The sequence below is a fragment of the Elephantulus edwardii genome, unplaced genomic scaffold (assembly GCF_000299155.1).
Source record: "Elephantulus edwardii isolate Elephantulus edwardi_28Jun2011 unplaced genomic scaffold, EleEdw1.0 scaffold00032, whole genome shotgun sequence".
In the NCBI taxonomy this organism is placed as follows: Eukaryota; Metazoa; Chordata; class Mammalia; order Macroscelidea; family Macroscelididae; genus Elephantulus; species Elephantulus edwardii.
In genome coordinates, this window is record NW_006399782.1 from 6617011 (window position 1) to 6635382 (window position 18372).

Sequence of the window (18372 nt, forward strand, 5' to 3'; positions counted from 1 at the left end):
CAATGGAAATCCAGAGTCTCTGTAAATTTTCATTACAATTAATTAAAAAAAAAACCAAACCAAGAAAAAAAAGAAAGCAGAAATCCACCTCAGTCATCATGAAAAACCAAAATAACCCTTCTCCTAAAAAAGCAGACCTAATGAAGACCCCAGGTAGAGTTAGAAGAAATATGTTGATGTAGAATTATTTGATTAGCTACAGAAAAAGATACAAATGATTGTATCTTTTGGAAGCCAATAAGAGAGCAAATACCTCAGAGACAACAGTCCAAAAGAAATGAGGGGCAACTTGAACAGCTGAAGAAGAAAATGCAAACAAAGATACATAAGAACTAAACTATACAATCAGCAAACTTGACTTTGTGGATGTATTGAGGGTACTGCATCCAACTAAAAGTCAATTCACTTTGTTCTCGAGTGCACATGGTACATTTTCCAGAATCAATCATATATTAGGACACAAAGCAGGCCTCAACAAATTAAAAAAAAACACACCCAAACCTTGAAATAATACAAAGTTTCTTCTCAGATCACAATGCCATAACATTAAAAATTAACCATAGGAGAGTAAAGCTTGCAAAATCACCCATGTGGAAACTAAATAAATCTCTGCTAGAACATTAGTGAGTTATAAAAGAAATAAAGAATGAAATAAAAAAAGTTTCTTGAAACAAATGAAAATACAACATACCAAAACTTCTGGGATGCAGCTCAAGCAGTCCTCAGGGGACAGTTCATAGCGATACACACACATTAAAAATGGAGAAAGAAGAAGAATCAATTATTTAACTTAACAGCTTCATAAAATAGAAAAAGAACAGCAATATGATACTATAGCTCTTAAAGAAAAGAAATTATAAGGATAAGAGCTGAAATCAGTGAAATAGACAACAGAAAAATAGTTGAAACCATCAGTAAGACCAGGAGCTGGTTTTTGAAAGGGTCAATAAAATTGACAAACCACTGGCAAACTTAACAGAAAAACAAGAGAGGACACAGATAAGTCGATCAAGAAATGATAGAGGTGATATCACAATAGAACTAGATGAAATTAAATTGATAATATCCAAATACTATAAAAAGCTATACTCTGAAAAATTTGAAAACCTAGAGGAAATGCACAAATTCCTTGAAACTCATGCCCTACCCAGACTGACAAGGACAAATATGGAACACCGAACAGACCCATCACAAAAGAAGAAATTGAAAAGGTCATAAAAAAACTTCCCCGTAAGAAAAATCCTGGACCAGATGGCATCACAGCTGAATTCTACCAAACATTCAGAGAATATTTATCACCAATTCTACTTAAGTTATTTCAAAATATAGAAAAAGAAGGAACACTCCCAGAGTCATATTATGAAGTAAGCATATCCCTAATACCAAAATCAGGCAAAGATTAAAAAAAAGCTACAAATCTCTCATGAATATAGATGCAAAAATCATTAACAAAATCCTAGCCAATAGAATCACATCAGAACAATAATTCACCATGACGAAGTGGGATTTGTAACAGGTATCAAAGGATGGATCAATATAAGAAAAACAATCAAGGTAACTTACCATGTTAACAAAGTAAATAACAAGAACCATATGATCTTAGCAAATGATGCCAAAAAGCATTTGACACAATGCAACACCCCTTCCTAATTAATTAAGACACTCAGCAAAATTGGAAAAAAGGGAATTTCCTCAACATAATGAAACGTATATATGCAAAACCAAGAGCCAATATCATTCTCAATGGTGATAGATTAAAAACATTTTCCTTGCAAACAGGGACCTGACAGAAATGCCCACTGTCACCACTTCTATTCAATATTGTATTGGGAGTGCTTTCTAGGGCAATATGACAAGAGAAGGAAATAAAAGGTATTCAGAATGGCAAAGAGATGGTTAAACTATCACTATTTGCAGATGATATTATAGTATGCACAGAAGATCCCAAAGATTCAACAAAAAAACTGTTAGAGTTAGTAGGCCAATATAGTAGAGTGGTAGGTATAAGATCATTATACAAAAATCTGTGGATTTCTCTATGGTAACAAAGAGAACTCAGAGAATGAAATCAAGAAGGCAATGCCATTTACAAGAATCTACCACAAATTGAGATACTTGGGAGTGAACCTAACTAAAGATACAAAGTACCTATAAAAAGAAGACTACAGAGCATTTCTGCAAGACACAATAAAAGAACTAAAGAAATGGAAAAATGTGCTCTGTTCATGGAGAGCAAGACTCAATATTGTGAAAATGACAATCCCACCAAAAGCAATCTACAAGTTCAATGCAATCCCAATACAGATACGAAATTCATTTTTCAAGGAGATCGGAACGGAAATTGTTTATTTAGAGGGGCAAAAGACCCTGAGTAAGCAAAATACTTCTGAGAAACAAAGAAATGAAGTGGGAGGCATAGCACTCTCTGACCTCAAAACCTACTACACAGCGCTAGTAATCAAAACAGCATCATATTGGTACAATGACAGGCACATAGACCAATGGAACAGACTTGAAAATCCAGAAATAGACCCACCTTTCTATGGTCAATTGATATTTAACAAGAAAATCAAATCTATCAAATGGGGGAGTGACAACCTCTTCAACAAGTGTTACGAGCAAAACTGGACTTTCACCTGCAGAAAGCTGAAGCAGGATCCAAATCTCACACGACACTAAAGAATCAACTTAAGGTGGATCAGAGACCTGAGCGTAAAGCCCAAAACCATAAAGTTCATAAGAGACAAACTGGGCTCAAGCTTAGAAGGCCTAGTCAATGGTATAAAGAGACCACAAAATACAGCCAGAAATGCACAATCTGAAGATGATAAAATTGATGAATGGGACTTTCTAAAGATTAAATCCTTGTGTGCATCAAAATTTTTTACCATCAGGGTGAAAAGAAAACCTAATGACCAGGAACAAACATTTGACAGTACCAACTCAGACAAGAATCTCATTAACAAAAGTTTAATATCCTGGGCCTCCATGAGAAAAAGACTGATAACCCAATTACAAAATGGGCAAAAGACATGGAAAGAATTTTCACAGAGGAAGATATTTGAATGGCCAACAGACAAATAAAGAAATGCTCAAAATCACTGGCATAAGAGAGACACAAATCAAAACCACAATGAGATACCATCTCATTCCAGTAGCAATGGCAAAGTTTACAAGTAATAAATGTTGGAGAGAATATGGAGAGAAAGAAACTCTTATACATTGTTGATGGGATTATAAAATGGTACAACCATTCTGGAAGACATTTTGGTGCTTCCTCAAAAAGCTGAATATGGAAATGCCATATGATGCAGCTATTCCATTGCTTGGAATATACTCCAAGAAAATGAGAACTGAGGCACAAACAGAGACTTGTAAACCAATGTCCATAGCAGTTTTATTCACCATCACAAGAAAATGGAAACAGTCTAGATATCCAAGCACAATTGAATGGATTGATAAATTATGATATATTCAAACAATGGAATACTGTGCAGCATGCAGGAGCAATGATTTTGTAAATTACTACCTAACTTGGGAGGGACTGGAGAGCATAATGCTGAGTGAACTAAGTCAGTCCCATAAGGGTGAGTACTCTATAAAACCATTATTGTAGAATGAGTATGAGGATCCAAGGGGAGGGTGGGGGTAAGTGGAAGGGGTGAGTGTGAAAGCAGAGGGGTGAGGATGTGTGGTAGAAGAGGATTAATCATGGGGTTGCACAATTTGATAGGTGGTGGGGTGAGGGAAATGGGAAGGATCTGTGGTGAAAAACATGTATTTGAATTTTATAGATAAATTAATATAAAAATAATGTTAAAGAATGTATATGAATGATTGTATGAAACAATGTAAATAAAACATTGTATAAAACACAATGTATATGAATGAAACATACTGTAAGGGTATTATTATATGAAAATCAATAAGATATTTTTAAAAAGTAAATTATGATATCGGAAAAAAACCTGGAGTTTTAGAATCTCACATCTTTTATAGTGGGCAGTAAGCATGCCTGTTCTTTGCCTTTGAGAGAGGGAAAAAAGAAAGAGAAACACAAACTATTTTCCCCCCAAGCTGTTTACTATTCAAATATCCTTAAATAGATTGTCTGGGTAAAAGTCAGTTAGGAGCTCTGCTTACAAGATGTGCAGACATTTGAGAGACACACCAAGAACTGTCTTCCAACTGTTTCATTAATAGAGAAGGAAAGGAAGCTAATGTTTATTGTGTCCTTGTGCACCAGACCCTAATCTAGACATTCTCATTCCTTACTTCATTAAAACTTCAAAGCTATGTTGATCAGAGTTGGTCTTACTGTTGTTTTATCAGTAAGGAAACTAAAGGTTGACCAAGATGATCTAGGTGGTGAGTAATGGAACTGGTATATCCAACTGGAGGATTTGTGTAAGAATTATGTATTTATTATATGCCAAGGATTGTGCTAAGAAATAGCTAAAAAGAAATTAGATGATAATCAGATTCAAGGAACAGTTCTAAGTATTCTTCCTGAGTTGATAATTCAAAATGAGATTATCCCATTCTGCTGCTGAGAAAACTGAAGCTCAGTGAGTGATAGAACTCGAATTTAAACTTGAGTGTTTAACCACTGTTCTCCTCGGTCTTCTGTTCAATACCCAGGACAGAGTCCTAGCCAGACTAACGTGTGCCTAGAGGATGTGGCAGGGTTTGGAAACCATGTTGTTTTTGTTGTGTACTATAGAGTCAGAACCGACCCATATCTGACCATCCTGTGGGCTTTCAGAGACAGTTAATAGAAGAAGAGGAGATTGCCCATCTTTCTCCTGTGGAGCAGCTGGTGGCCCTGGACTGTGTGCCTTTGGGATTGCAGTGCAGCTTCTTGCCACTAGGCCACCATGTTTGGAATGTTAAGAATAAAGGAGAGGAAATTATTGTCTTCAAGTGTTTGGAGGCACATCTTTTAGAAGAATAGAGTTTATTTGTGTGATTCCAGGAGACAGAATTGGGTCCATTTCTAGGGATGCATCTATTTATTTAGCAGAAATAATGTCCTGCATAATTCCAGGTCCTGTCATGGAATGCTTGATTAATTGTCTGGTATTCCAATTCTCAATGTTAGCTATAACTTGTTATGATCCACACAGTTTAAATGCTTTTGCATAGACAGACATTCTTCTGGTAGTCTTTGCTCTCAGCCAGGATCTACCTGTCTTCAGATGTAATGTCCCTGGGTGTCATGGGCTCTTCTAAATAAAATTCGAGCTTCTGGCAGTTCCCAGTCTATGTATTGTTCTGTTGTTGTTGTTGTTATGTGCCATCGAGTCGCCTGCGACTCATAGCGACCCTATGTACAACAGCCCTAAACTCCGCTCTGTCCTGTGCCAATCGCACTGTCTCTGATACTCCCATCCCAATTATCCCAGTCACTGAATCAATCCACCTAATAGAGGGCCTTCTTCTCCTGCGCTGTCCCTCCACCCTCCCAAGCATGATGTCCCTCTCTAAGGACCAGTCTCTCCTCACAACATGTCCAAAGTAAGTTAGACGGAGCCTCAGAATCCTTGCCTCCAAGGAGCCACCCGGTTTAACCCTCTCCAGGACGAATCTGTTTGTTTTCCTAGCAGTCCACGGTATTCTCAATACTCTTCTCCAGCACCACAGCTCAAAGGCATCAATTCTCCTTCTATCCTCCTTGGTCATTGTCCAACTCTCTGATGTATAACAGGTGATTGCGAAGACCATGGCCTGTATCAGATGCACCTTAGTCTCCAGAGAGACACCACTGCTCTTCAGCACTTTGGAGAGGTCCCTAACAGACTTTCCCATGGCAATGCGCCTTTTAATTTCCTGGCTGCTGGTGCCAAGACTGTTGACTATGGAGCCAAGCAAACTAAAGCTGTGTACAATCTCAATCTCTTCACCATCCATCCTGATGCTGCCAATTGGTCCAGTGGTGAGAATCTTTGTCTTCTTGACATTGAGCCTCAATCCATATTGTAGGCTGCAGTCCTTGACACTCTGCAGCAGGTGCTTCAGGTCCTCTTCAGTTTCAGCAAGCAGGGCTGTGTCATCCGCATAACGCAGATTGTTGATAATTCGTCCACCAATTGGATGTTTTTTATTTTTTTATTTTTTATTTTCAGCAATATTTTTCTTGTGTATATGTTACTGATATTAATCAATATTTTCCACATTCTATTGCATCAGCTTTCTTGGGAATGGGAACAAATACGGATCTCTTTTAGTTATTTGACCAGGCAGCTGTTCTCCAAATTTTCTTGCATAGACTGGTGAGAGCATCCAGGGCTGTATCTGCCATTTGAAACATGTTAGTTGGTATCCCATTGATTCTTTGGACCTTATTTTTTTTTTACCATGTCTTCATTGCAGCTTGAACTTTCCCCTTCTTTACCATTGGCTCTTGATTATACAGAATTTCCAGAAATATTTCCGTATTATCTAGTTCTTTTTGGCAAAGTGATTCTGTGTATTTCCTCCATCTTTTGTTGATGTCTCCTTGATCATTGAATATCCACAATAAAAACACTTGGCACTAGCAGTCAGGTGATCCGAAGATGCATTATTCTGGGAAAGTCTACTGTCATGGACCTCTCCACATTACTGAGGAGCAGTGATGTTAGTTTGAAGACTAAGATGCATCTGATTAAGACCATAGTATTTTCAGTCACTTACTATGCATCTGAAAACAGGACTGTGGATAAGGATGACAATAAAAATGTATGCCTTTGGGTTATGGTGTTGGAAGAGAGTATTGAATATGGACTGTCAAAAGAACAAACATATATGTCTTGGAGAAGGTAAAGCCAGATTGTTCCTTGGAAGCAAGGATGGTGAAGGTTGTTCATCTCACATACTTTGGCCATGTTGCTTGGAAAGGATATTCCTTGGAGAAGGACATTATGCTTGGAAATGTGGAGGGATAGTGAAGGATTGGATTACCCACAACCAAGTTGATTGACACAGTGGCTGCAGCAATGGGCTTGAATGTGTCAGAGATTATGAGGCACAGCATAGGATAGTGTTCAGATCGATTGTTTATAGGACTACTATGAGTATTACTTGGCTCAGCAGTACCGAATAATAATAATAATAATAATAATAATAATAGGAGGAAAGCATGGAATAGGTTCCTTGGAAAGTAGGAACTTTTTCGCATGGGGAATTACCTTTCATTATGCCATTTCTTAAAATTGTCAAGGTCTCTACTTGACAATAATCATCATCATCATCATCATCATCATCATCATCATCATCATCAACATCATCAACTTCTACTTTGTGAATGAGCTGGGCAGTGAGGTAGAGGGCACTATCAATAATGAGATGTTCTAGACTGTTTCTGAAAGAAAAGAGCTTTATAACTTAGGTCCCTGAACTCTGCCCCTTGCCATCTCTTCTTAACCTCTTTAAGAATTATCTACTCTCAATAGAGGGGTGTGGATGGGAGAAGGTAGGGTATTAATCATGTTGTTGTTAAGTGCCATCGAGTTGCAGGTGACTCATAGCGATCCTATGAAGGAGAGTCCTTGACGCTTGGGTGCCTTTCATCCTCTCTCCAGGTTCATAGGGTTTTCAGAGGCAAGCTATTATGGAAGTGGATGCCACTCCTCCTTCCAAGCTTGTTTTAGTGGGGGAGCTCCACCCCACTCTCTGTCCGCACTGGGTAGCCAATCATCAACGCATTTGACACACCAGTGTCACGGTGTTCAGCCTCACACCAACCAAATGTGAACGTGGTACAGCAACTTGTACACCAGGGCTATATGACCTAGGGGACTGTCTGAACAAAAACAATGAAAGCCTGGGCTTGAAGCCCTGTGCTGCCACCTTAAACCCTAGGCCAAACCTGGTTTGCCTGGCTCCTGGAGACAGAGTAGTCTTTCACATCAGAAAACTGCCACAACACCTGCCCTAACAGCACCATGCTCTTCCAGTATTAATCATAGGGTTGCAAAATTCGATGGGTGGGTAGAGTGAAGGAAATGGGAAGGATCTTTTGTGAAAAACAATGTATTCAAACTTTGTAAATAAATCAGAATAAAATAAAGAGAGAAAGGAGAAAGAATTATCTGCTCTCAGGCATGCATAGATCTGTCTTTTGCAAATGTGAGGGGGAGATTTTTAGTCAGTCTGGAGAATCAGGGCCTGCCCTGAGGGGACTGAAGGAGTTGCACTCAGCTTTGTCCCTACTTCTGCTACTTCCTAATATTCTCAATCTCACAGAGACACTCCTCTCCTCTGGATCTTGACTGAGGCCTGCCTCTAACCCTGATGGATTTTTTTATTCCTTTCCTGCTTCCAACCCATAATCCTCAGCCTCATGACCTGGCTGTGCCCTGGCAGTTTGATATACACACAGTAGGCTCACTGTTGCCTAGTGTGGGAGAGCAAGAACTCTCCACTAGGTAGACTTAGAAGACCTCTGTGTCTCTTAACTGAATCTGTGATTCACTTTTTCCATGTCAAATAGTTCTCAAAAGCAAATGGGAGCCAGTGTTTGAATCCAGTGCTGCTTTGGAGTGACCTAGTTGTTGGCTCCCCAGTAAATTCCCTCATTTTGGACAGTCTCCACTCTGAGTGGAGCAGGTGTACCCCGGATGTATGTCCAGGGTGGCACCTGGGAAGGTAGAGAAAGACATTTGGGGAGATGGTGAGGAATAGGAGTGGTAGCAGCTGGTTTAATGACATTTGTTTTGCTCAGCCAAAAACTTGTGTTGGAAGCCAGCAGCTTCCCCGTTGTGGTTTCAATTAGCCTGTGCATAGTTTTTAAAAGAATTACATTCTCATCAAAGGGTTTTAGAGAGTGATGTTCAGCCCAGTGTAAAGGGCATGGTCAGAATCTGATCCTGAAATGATGTCTTTGCTATCCCACATGTCAGGAGTAACTAAAAATATACTTATAGCTCTGAGGAATTCCTTACTTTATTGAACCCATTGCCTAACTCTCTCACTCCCCTTCTAGTAAGCGAGAGAGTGAAAAATTGATCCAAAAGTCATTAATTATCCAGTCAGCTGACAAGAGTTTTATCTGTACCACGGATGTTAAATTCGTCCAGCATTCTGTTTGAATCAGTGTTAAAAGTAACCCATGTAAACTTGGACCTTGATCCTTGTGTTGCTAATGGCTGGTGTTCTGTTTTCTACCAATTCCATCACTCTGTCATCTTAAGTTCTGAAGCTCTCTATGGCACTGGAAACTGTAGAATGTCAATATTCGTGAAGGCCCATGAACTGTGTATGTTTTTTCCCTAATTTCATTCTCCCCAGCTCATCTACACACTTTTAGTTGTGCTCCAGCTTGTACCTATCAGCAGAAATAAAAAGCCTAGATTCCGGATAAGCAGATTGTCCCATTTCTATCATTGGTATGAACGGAAAGGAAGAGAAAGTCTAAATAATTTTTTTTTTTTTTTTTTTAATGTGTCAATTATACATTTCCCATTATATCCTTGACTTTTCTGACTAGTCAAATGCATCTTCAATTTCCACCTAGTTCTTCGAGCTGTACACCTTTAATTCTTGTTTTCTTTCAACATAGCCAGCTCATAGCCGATTTAGAATCCAGTTGCCACTGTTAGTGTAACTGCTATGTCTCGGCCACATTTGTTGTGGGCTTCCTGTCTGCCAAGTAGTTTACTGAATAAGGACTGGGAGCTTCCTAGCTTCTTGAGGCAAACGCTCCCTGTTTTATAAGTGAGGATGCAGGCTACAGGAAATGATTACACGAATTACTGAAGATCCCACAGCAGAGCCAGCAAGAGATGCAGGCAGGGTGGCCCCAGAACTAGCCACTATCATTCCGTCTCCCTACTGCCTGTGGGCCCTCTGCTGGGCACAGGCCAAATGTCCACACTCCTCCTCATAGCAAAGACTCCAGTGAGCCTTTTAAAAACAGGCATCATACAATGCCTGTTGAAACTTGACTGGGTGCATGACATTCCACTATGGGAGATGTGGAGATATACAAACCTGAGTGCTCCCCATGAGTCATTATAGCCAGGGAGAGCAAACCTGGACCATCAGGTCATGGGCACGACCGGAGCAGGGACACAGTTTATTTTGTTCACTGCTGCATGTCCAGGTATTAGAGCAATGCCTAGCGGTTGATAAGCTCTCTATAAATATGTGACGGGTGTATGAACAAAGGTGGTAATGTTCTAAAAAAAAAGCTGGTAATGTTCTTTTTAAATCAATGAAAGAACACATTAACCCCAAAAGGAATATGAAGGGCCTAAACTGAGGTTAAAGGATAGTCTTTTATCTTGAGCTGTATAAAGAACTCCCACATTGTGGTCATTTTTTGTATTTTACCAGATTGCTGGGAACTTGGTCATGGATGAATGCTTGTGAACTCACGTCATAGGTAGGGTGTTTGCAGATCATGGATCTGGCTGGAAAGACCTTAAGGAAGAGAAGGACCATGATATTTGAGTAGGTTTCATCTCAGTGGGAAAAAAAAATGCAGAGGGCATTTGAGGGGTGATATTATATTGAAAAGGGCAGAAGGCTCTGCCTTTGTATTAGAACATCCCTTCTTGATTTTGCTTAATAATAACAGTTGTTTTGAATTTCATGACTCCTTCGACTCTGGACCGTTTCCTGTCTTGCTCAATCCTTGTCTCACTCCCCAAGTCTTGCCTAACATATTAGGATATCTAAGAGCACATCCTGTAAACTGTGCAGGAATTTATGAACCTGGTGCTTGCTTGCCTGACTTCTGGCACAAGATCAAGGAGGTCAACTCAATGTGGCTTTGGAAGTGAGAGTAAAATATTTGGAGAGCCGTGAGTTAGCCCCAGGTAGGTTGATAGAAATCAAGACGACTGAAATTTAAGAGACACATATATTTCATGTGCTTTGACGAAATGAAAATTACTGAATGGAAATTCTAGACATATACCTTGGAGAAGTATCTAAAAAAGAAAAAAGTTATGTCCATGCACTGTAACTTGTGGATCCCCCCACCTCTGTAATTTTATTTCTCTGTATGCAATTATTCATATACATTATGTTTCATTCACATACATGGTGCATTTTGGTGTGGTTTTTGTGTGTATGTGTGTCACAATTTCCTTCATTGATGTTATATTTTTTACAATCATTTCCATACATTGTGTTTTATAAAATTGATCTCCTTTGGGCTTATGCCCACCATTATCCCATCTTTTTAGGTCCCCATTGGATCGTTCCCATTTCCTTTACCCCCTCCCACCAAATTATGCGACCCTGTCACTTCCTCCGTATCCATTCTCACCCCTCTGCTCCCATTTCTTGCCCTCCTTGGTCCCCATAAACATTTTACTAGTTATGCTTCTATTTTTTGTGATAGTGGTCTTATGTAGTATTTGTCCTTATGGAACTAAGTTAGTTCACTCAGCATAATGCTCTCCAGTCTCTCTCAAGTTGTGTAATATTTTTTTAAATTATTATTCATTTAGTGAAAATTTACAGAGTTTGGATTTACATTCATTCATTGTTGCACTTTTCTCCCTGGTTATGTAGTATTTTTCAAAATTGTTGCCTCTAAGTGTAGTATTCTGTTATGTGAATGTACCAACATTTCTCAATCCATTCAGTTGTGGTTGTACTATTTGGACTGTTTCCATGTTCTTGTGATTGTGAATAATGCTGCCATGAACATTGGTGTACAGGTCTCTGTTTGTGTCTCAGTTCTAATTCCCTTGGTGTATGTATATTCCTAGAGATGGAGCAGAGAGCCAGTGAACTGAAAAATAAGAACCTCAATGGGAATATACTTGTGATATTTTTTGTTAGTTTCAGTGAAATTGGAAACAAATGGAATATAAAATCATAGGCACATTTGTTGTTTTATACTGTCAAGTTGGAACTGACTCATCGTTGGGCCCTTCAATGAGTTTTCAAAGATGATCAATCAAACAGGAAGAGATTGTCAATATTTCTCCTGTGTAGCAGTTGGTGGATTTGAACCATGGACCTTTGGGTTGGCAGCACAATTCCTTACCACTAAGCCACCAGAGTTCTGTCATAGGAGCATGGTTAATTATGGTTCAGCTACTTAGAATATTATGCAGTTAGTTTAAAAATATAATATAATATAATATAATATAATATAATATAATATAATAAAATATAAGAAGTATTTTGTAGCTAGGAAAATATAGTTTAGCTTGAGGGAAAGCATAATAAATGGAAGATAATGATTATATATACTTACATTTTAGTTTTTGTAATTTTGCTTTTAAAAGTACATGTATATATCTGTAAAGGTGTGTATATATATGTATGCCTGTGTGTGTGTACATATGTGTGTGTGTGTGTGTGTGTATATACTGAAAAAAAAAATGACAGAATGTTAGAAATCCGTTAAGTCATTCATACTTCTGCATACTGTTTTTCAGCAAATATTGTTTATGTTTTTTTTCAGAGCAATAACAAAGGGGCATTCATGTCAGAGGATGGAAGAGGGGGCAGAGGCATGGTCCAAGTTCATACCAATAGATAGCAGTTGTTGTTGTTTAGCAGACCAGCACACAATCCATGGTGCTACTAGGGCCCCTTATAGTTAGCAGTAGTCTTGACTATCTATAAGTGAAGCAAGAATTGATGTGAGAATGTGTCCAGATGATAATTTAAGGTGATAGAAGCTTGGCCTGGGTGATCTGTTATTCACTTCTTGGTATCTACCCTCCATTCTATTGGCTTCATAGAGGTTCTGCTGAGACTGGCTCTTTGGAAATCCGTACTGAGTACAGACGCCAAATTAATGATCACTAATTCTGCCTGTTGTTGTTGTTGTTGTTTTTGTTTTTTGTTGTTCAGAGAGTTGGACAATGACCAAGGAGGATAGAAGGAGAAATGATGCCTTTGAGCTGTGGTGCTGGAGAAGAGTATTGAGAATACCATGGACTGCTAGAAAAACAAACAGATTTGTCCTGGAAAGGGTTAAACCGGGCTGCTCCTTGGAGGCAAGGATTCTGAGGCTCCGTCTAACATACTTTGGACATGTTGTGAGGAGAGACCGGTCCTTGGAGAAGGACATCATGCTTGGGAGGGTGGAGGGACAGCGCAGGAGGGGAAGGCCCTCTATGAAGTGGATTGATTCAGTGACTGGGATAATCGGGATGGGAGTGTCAGAGACAGTGCGATTGGCACAGGACAGAGCAGAGTTTAGGGCTGTTGTACATAGGGTCGCTATGAGTCGCAAGTGACTCGACGGCACATAGCAACAACAACAATTCTGCCTGAGAGTCAAGGCTAGGCTTGACTTGGAAGGAAACTGGGGTGGACATGGAGGAGGCCCCTTTCCTGGCCCTCGCTAGTGCTGACCTGACCCTGAATGTCTCATGTGATGAATGCACAGCACCTTTCCAGGCATCATGAAAAGAAGTGGACAGAGGAGGCAAAGGACCTCTCTTTATATAGTGCCCTAGGTTGAATTTTATCACACTAAAATAAGTATCAACTGGATTGTGCCACACTTTTCAGTGTTTTGGCATTTATTGAATGATGTAATCATCTCCTATGAGATGATCTGATATGATCAAACAATCAGCTGTATGATTGGATTAGCAATGATGCATCACCTTTACTCAGGTCACATCCTTGATATAAGGGGAGCTTTCCTGGGGTGTGGTGTGGTCCTATCCCCTTTAACTTACAAGATACCAGAAAAGAAAATACAGCAGAGAGAGCACCAGAGAGGAAGCAAGAGAGAGAAAGGGAGGGGGAGTGGTGAGGGAGGGAGAGGGAGAGGGGGAGAGAGCTCGAGCACTAGCTCTTCCACCAAGAAAGAAGAGCCAGGAGTAGATTGCCTCCTTTAGACCTAGGATTCCTATACTAAGAACCTCCTAGACACAGGGTAAGATTGATGGCAAGACACATGAGACAAGGACTTTCCTCCTGAACGATGAGCTGACACAGAAATCTTTCCACTAGCCTTTCCTTCCACTCACCTGAGACAACACTTCTAACTTAATCCAGCTACCTCAGTCAGCTCCGTCTGCCCTGCAAGCGCGTGGCCAGCCTGCATCATCGCCAGCTGTATGGATCAGGACCATCTAGAATGGAAACTACCCATTCCAGGTCACACGTCCCACACCGTGGCAGAACCATCCAGGTTTTCTTAATCCCTACCCAAGTAACGATAGCCCGAGTCCCAAGAGACAGCACCTCTCTCATCCCGTTTTTTATTACACATCAGCGTCATTAGCTCCCTCTCCACCAATGCGACCATGGGAGATGACATCAAATAGGCAGCACCCTTCAGTTCGACCAAGCCAACATCACTTCTCAGGGGAAAGATGCAACACACCTGCACGCAACAGAAGAAGTCCTCCTGTCAGGCGCCAGAGAGGAAGAAGGGATCGAGTGTCTCAACATAATTCCATTAGTCAAGATGAAAACTATCACCATCTCCCATATGCACAACAGCAAGCAATAGAGGAACCTCGAGCCTTCCGCCCTCCGAATGTATCCCCCCATTTGTTACACCCTGCTGCTCATCCACCACAGCGGAATGCAGTAATGGTTGACATACATGATCAGCTCCATCAGGGCACAGTCCCTGTTTCTTACACAGTGACGACAGTGGCACCACATGGGATTCCCCTCTGCACAGGCCAACACATCACTGCTTGCAGTGCTCAGCAGGTCCCAGAATGCTCTGTGGTTTTCAGTGGACAGCACCTCTCTGTCTGCAGCGTGCCTCCTCCAATGCTTCAGGCATGTTCTGTTCAGCACTTGCCAGTGCCATATGCTGCATTCCCACCCCTTATTTCTAGTGACCCATTTCTGTTACATCCTCCTCACCTTTCTCCACATCATCCTCTCATTTGCCACCACCAGGCCAGTTCGTCCCTTTCCAAACACAGCAGTCACGCTCACCTCTACAGAGGATAGAAAATGAAGTAGAACTCTTAGGAGGACATCTTCCAGTTGGAGGTTTCACTTACTCCCCCTCCACCCACCCTCCAACGTTACCTCCATCAGCTCCTCTGCAGTTCTTAGCACATGATCCTTTGCACCAGGAGGTGTCCTTTGGAGTACCTTATCCTCCATTTATGCCTTGGAGGCTCACAGGACGTAGTAGATACAGATCCCAGCAGCCAATACCACCTCCCCCTTACCATCCCAGCCTTCTCCCATATGTGCTATCAATGCTTCCAGTGCCACCTGCAGTAGGCCCAACTTTTAGCTTTGAATTAGATGTGGAAGATGGAGAAGTTGAATTATGAGGCCCTGCTCAACCTTGCAGAGCGACTGGGAGAGGCAAAGCCTTGCGGTCTAACAAAAGCAGATATTGAACAACTTCCTTCTTATCGATTCAATCCTAACAACCACCAGTCAGAACAGACTTTGTGTGTAGTATGCATGTGTGATTTTGAATCAAGGCAGCTACTTAGAGTCTTACCCTGTAACCACGAGTTCCATGCCAAGTGTGTTGACAAATGGCTCAAGGCAAATTGAACTTGTCCAATTTGCCGAGCTGATGCTTCAGAAGTGCATCGGAATTCAGAGTGACCCACCTAAGAGCACAAATTTTGTTTGGGTGTTCCTTATCACATGTATATACGGACTATCCAGTGAACTTAATCTCTGTGACTTCCAGCCCTCCCTTTACCAAAAGGGTCAATGGATCTTTCTTTGCACTGTGTGACTTAATCAACTATAAAAGCTTACAATTAGTCTTCACAATTATGGGATTGTTATACTAACCATGTGATTGGAACTCCAAAGAATTTCTTTAGCTTAATTTTGTGTGTGTACTAACATTCCCTGGTTTTTGTGTGATCATTCCGAGTGTTGCTGCAAGATTACAGTGTACATGAACTTTTAGCATGTGCTTTTATAAAAAGTGGTAGCTCCAGATGATATAGCAATCTACCTTATATAGAGCCTTCTGAAACTGTGAGTGGAAATGAATGCAGTGGTATGCCTGTTGGCAATAAATGTCTCTGTGTGTGAGAGAGAGAAAATGTGTGCAACTACTTGTGTGAGGGCATGGTAGCTAATGTGTGTATGAGATCCTATATACCAGCATGTACCAAGAATGTGTGTGTAGTTTTAATTATGCTGCAATGTATAATCTGGGAGTTATTTAAACAGCACTAGTACTGTACACTGGTTTTTTTCCCTTTTGTGTTTGCTGTTGCACACTGATTGCTAAGGGTGCATCCATTATGAGCATTGAAAACTCCATCCCCTTCCCACCTCTGAATGGAATGAGAAAAGCCTTCTCCCTTTGCTGTAGGCAGCTGTCACCTTCTCTTCATTGGTGGTCCTAAATGGGTCACGTAAGAAAAAAGTGTAACAGATTCTCACTCCGTGAACCCAAGTTTTTTATTCTGTTGTGGAAAAATTTTTAAATCTTCAACTTGCTGTTTCCAAAAAAGAAGGTGCAATATCATACATCATCAGTTAGCAATATTAGCATTTCAATCAATGATTTGAATGTCGATACTTTGTTTTCCTTTACATTTCCGGTAAGCTTGTTACAGAAAGTACCTGGGATTAATGGTTGTTTTTTTTTAAAATGTTTAGATATATAGTCTATTTTGAAGATATTTGAGTAATATATTTCTAAGAATGCCACTGGTCCCATGAAGTCTCACCTCTTAGACTTCTTCCAGAACAACAGTTAACTCAGCATGACTCCTGAGACGTGTTCTTTGTTCAAGCTCCCAGAGACAACTAAATTGCTAAAAGAAAACTCTTTCTTATTGTATTAATTCCCCATGCTCCAATTCTGAAAGTTGTCTAGATCTTCTCTCAGTAAATGTGCTTCTCATTGAAACCCTTGTGTCTGAGATAGATCAAGTACTGTGACAGCTCTTATTCCTTAGTCTTTGTTTTGATGGTTTTACTGTTTTTTCCTTTATATTCTTGTTTGAGAAAAGTTCAATACAACAGATGTCCAGAATGCTTGCAGTATAAATGAAGATTTGATTTTTGTATAAAAAAAAATAATGCTGTGAAACAGGAATTGACCTTCATTTAGTTGATCTGACAATAATACATAGCTGTGTGTGTGTTTTTTTAATAGGTTCATTACGTATAATTAAGATTGTTTGAAGTCATTTTTCCAGCGATGTTTCAATTCCCTTCATCTGTTAGTGTATTTTGCATTGTCTGCCTCTTTCTGGTGTCATTGCTTTGTTTGCAATAGCACAAGCAACGTAATTCCAAGCAGGACTGTGATCCCTTGCTGCCAGCCCCACTTCCACTTGGCCCTGTGTCAGTTTTCCATTCAGTGTTAACTACTTGTTACTGCCATGCTGCTTGCCCTCCCTCGAAGTTGCCATAAGCTTATCATAGCCTAGAGTTCAATAAAGTCAGTTTACACAGAAGCACAATTTTCCCCTTTTCCAGACACTGTTGCCTCTATCTAGTTACACAAATACTATTTTGCGTACTTTGTGTTTGCCCATAGATTTGTTAGTGCATCAGAAATACATCTTAGCAGTGGTAAAATGCACTTCTATTTTAAAATCAGTAGGATAACCCCACTTGCTCCTGATGAACAAAAAATGTGTTCAAGACCAAATTATTGGCATTAACAATCAACTACATACAAATCACGTATAGTTTTAACCTTTTTTTAATTAAAAAAATTATGTTTAAAATGGCAAAGGCCCATCTTTCTGTAGACTTTTATATAGCTTCAAAAATTTATAACTGTACAGATCTAACATAACACTACTACACTCAGTATTCATTTTATTGAAGCATGCAAGTAAAGCACTTTTTCTAATTTATATAGAAATACCTACTTAACAAGGCACATTGTACTAATGTCTAGGAAAAGTACTTTTTTTCTTTACTCCCTCCAATTTAATTTGTATCATAATAACCCTTTCCCAGTAAATTCTTGAGAGGCAGTTGGCAGTTTAGGAGGCAGTGGGGTCTGTTTTGGTAAAATCTTCAGTTTGTTGCACTGTTGTGCCTGATCTCTCTTTGGAAATATCTTTCCTTCGCATGGGGCTCTTAGAGATGTATGCAGACTCAATTATGAAGTGTTCAGTACATATTTGGAGCACACACGTGTTCTAAACCAGCTCTGGTGAGCAGCTTTTTGGCTAGCAAAAGAGGAAGTGCAGTTGATTGAAACCTGACTTTAGGTGATGCACCAGATAGCAGGCTTGGTTTGTTAACCTTCCTCTTTCCTTCTAAAACAATATTGGCTTTACCATCTTAACTCTGCTGTGGGTTTTTGTTTTGTTTTAGTTTTGTGTACAAATTGTCACCTTTGGTTATTACTTTATTCTCCTCCTTCCCCCACCAAAAACAAAAAAAGGCCTCCAGGTATCAAGATCTCATATTAGGATATTCTGTCCTGAATTTTTTAGCAAAGTCTGGAAAATGTGAACACATATTTAGATTTTATATGCT

General features: G+C 39.9%; 2 pseudogenes; both read left to right on the forward strand.

Moving 5' to 3' along the window:
• The first annotated feature begins 14133 nt into the window (after positions 1 to 14133).
• Positions 14134 to 15504, forward strand: LOC102850809 (annotated as a pseudogene).
• Positions 15505 to 17710: 2206 nt separating this feature from the next.
• LOC102870632 overlaps positions 17711 to 18372 on the forward strand; it is a 2504-nt pseudogene continuing 1842 nt past the window's right edge.